The sequence below is a fragment of the Bubalus bubalis genome, chromosome 3, assembly GCF_019923935.1.
Source record: "Bubalus bubalis isolate 160015118507 breed Murrah chromosome 3, NDDB_SH_1, whole genome shotgun sequence".
Classification (NCBI taxonomy): Eukaryota; Metazoa; Chordata; class Mammalia; order Artiodactyla; family Bovidae; genus Bubalus; species Bubalus bubalis.
Genome location: NC_059159.1, coordinates 146,138,030 through 146,140,715, shown reverse-complemented (window position 1 = coordinate 146,140,715; position 2,686 = coordinate 146,138,030). Strand labels below are relative to the sequence as shown.

At 46.2% G+C, this 2,686-nt stretch overlaps 1 pseudogene; it reads left to right on the top strand.

Annotated features, from left to right (window-relative positions):
- The first annotated feature begins 296 nt into the window (after nt 1-296).
- LOC102403528 lies at nt 297-2,355 on the top strand (annotated as a pseudogene).
- The last annotated feature ends 331 nt before the right edge of the window (nt 2,356-2,686 follow it).

The window sequence follows — 2,686 nt, the reverse complement described above, 5'->3', positions numbered from 1 at the left end:
GAGGGAAGGGAAGAAAGATGAATAGGCAAAAAGACAGGATCACAATCTGCTAAGGATAAACTAGAAAGTTGCCCCCATATGGTCAGCTGGGAAACCCTGGACAGATTTGCTGATCTCTCTGAGCTCTCCTTTGTTGACCTGCAGGATGGAAACCATAATAATAGAGAGGAAGATAGCTTGTCCTGCATCCCCAACACCTGGAGCTCCCAGACCCTACGCTGTTCTGGTACTTTTCTTGGCTCTGCACTTTTAGAAGCACACCATGATGTCCAGCACGCGGTCATGGTCAGCCCATGATGAACACTCTGCTGCACTGGGTTTCTCAGGGTGGGGAGGTGCTGCCTCTGTCTGACTTCACTCTAACCTCACCGCAGGTGCCAGAGGTAAGATGTCATCACAGGCAACTAGGCAAAATTCTGAAGTCATGACAAGGATATACCTTTCAGCAGTTTCTTCGCAGCTGATAGTAGCTGAAAGTGAAAAGTTGCTCAGTCATGTCCGACTCTGTGACCCCATGGACTGTAGCCCATAGGCTCCTCTGTCCATGGGATTTCCCAGGCAAGAATACTGGAGCGGGTTGTCATCCTCTTCTCCAGGGGATCTTCCCAACACAGGGATTGAACCAGGGTCTCCTGCACAGGAGGCAGATTCTTTACCATCTGAGCAAATAGGAAGTGAAGTCGCTCACTCGTGTCCGACTCTTTGAGACCCCATGGACTGTAGCCTACCAGGCTCCTCTGTCCGTGGGATTTTCCAGGCAATAGTACTGGAGTGGATTGCCATTTCTTTCTCCAGGGGATCTTCCCAACCCAGGGATCGAACCCAGGTCTCCCACGTTGTAAACAGACACTTTACCGTCTGAGCCACCAGGGAAGTCCAATAGGAAAGCCAATTGTAAAACAGCGTTTATTTGTTAGTTAAATTAATTAGTCTACTCTGAGGTACTGTTTGTAACTCTGGAGATCTTTTTTAAACGCATTTGTGTTGTGAATAACACAGAAAATCAACATCGTCTGGTCCAGCCCCCAGCTGGTACAGGAAGCCCCTCCCCAGGACCTGAGGGGTGTCAGCCAGCTCTGCTGGCATCTCTCCAGGATGGGAGCACATGGCCTTCAAGATGCCAGATGGACCACAGACCTGAAGCTCCTGTGCTGTAACTGCCCTGGGACAGCCAAGCAGGGTCCCAGGGACGGTGAATACCCCTATCCCACCAGTACAACCTGGCCCCCAGCTGTGCTTCTGTCTGCCACACTGCAGTTTTCCATCACATCTCCCAACTGTGCCCTAGAGAAGGAATCACAGAATCACACGGTGAAATGAATGAGGATATGAATTTGACAGAAAGCTGAAATTGTCTGGAAACTGTCCCCCTCCCCCTGGGTTGCCTGCCTCCCCCACCCCCAGGGGACAGGATGGGAGGAGGCCAGAGTTGCAAGGACATGACTTGCAACTCAGCCACTACATTTCACTCTGACCAAGAAAACCTTTTTTTAAAAAATTGAGACATAATTTGCATGCCATAAAAACCCCCCTTTTAAAGTGTACAATTCAGGGGTTGTTAATACATTCACGGACTTAGGCAATTATCATCACTAAATCCAGAACGTTCTCATCATCACAAAAGAAGATCTGGCCCTCCCAGCTGAAGCAGGAAGCATGATGGGCTTTCTCTGCCACAACCTACCTCTTCAACTGAACAGATAAAACAGAATTTAGAAACTCAATGTTTGCCTTGAAGACCAGAAAATCAGACGCTGTAAGACTGAAGACAGAGGTAACCCATGACAGTGACCAACCCAAGTTCTTTGAAAAGTTTCTCAGAGATGTTCACTGTTCTTTCAAGATTCTAGATGGACAAGAAGCAATTGACTGGATTCTTGGTTTAGCTGTTAGACTTGGATATGGAGATAATGCTGAAAAATACAATTACTTGGTAACTGATAATGCAAACAATGCTGACTGTTGCATCAATTAAAAATGAGGAGCCCATGATCAATTTGGACATAAATAATCCTAATTTTAGGGCTGGTGTCCTGGCCCAGGCTACCTTTCAGAGTCAATCCATGGTGATTACCTGGCAGTGCTTCAAGCAATTAACATTTTGGTCCAGGATCCCTGATATGGCATGCAGTTGCTAATACAAACCCAACAGAAGAGGGCTTGCCTGCTGCTTAAGACAAGCGTATTCTTGGTTTTAACACAGGAGCTGAGGTTCTTAATGAAGCTGCTCAAATTCTGCACTTGGTGTGTATAGAAGAGCTCAGAGAGCTGCAGACAAAAATTAATGCAGCCTCAGTGACTGTTCAGATGATTACTGCTGATCCAAAGACAGACCACAGACTGGGTGGAAGATGAATATTAGAAAGTTCATTTAAAATTAGAATTTTAGCATGGCCCCTACCTAGTACACACTGGCATATATATGGAAGCAAATGCTACATTTTCAATGGAAAACTCCCAGAAATTTGACTATGTTCTGGAAAGTAACCACCGTTGCTTTTTCTTTAATAAAGTTTGGGAAAGAAGAAAACACAAAATAGATCCTGTACCCAACAGGCAATCAGCCCCCACGCAGGGCCCCCGCACCCCAACAACCATGAATTTGACTCTGAATCTGCCTATTCAGGACATTTCATATGAATAGAATCATAACATATGTGACCTTTTGTGTCTGGCTTCCTGCACT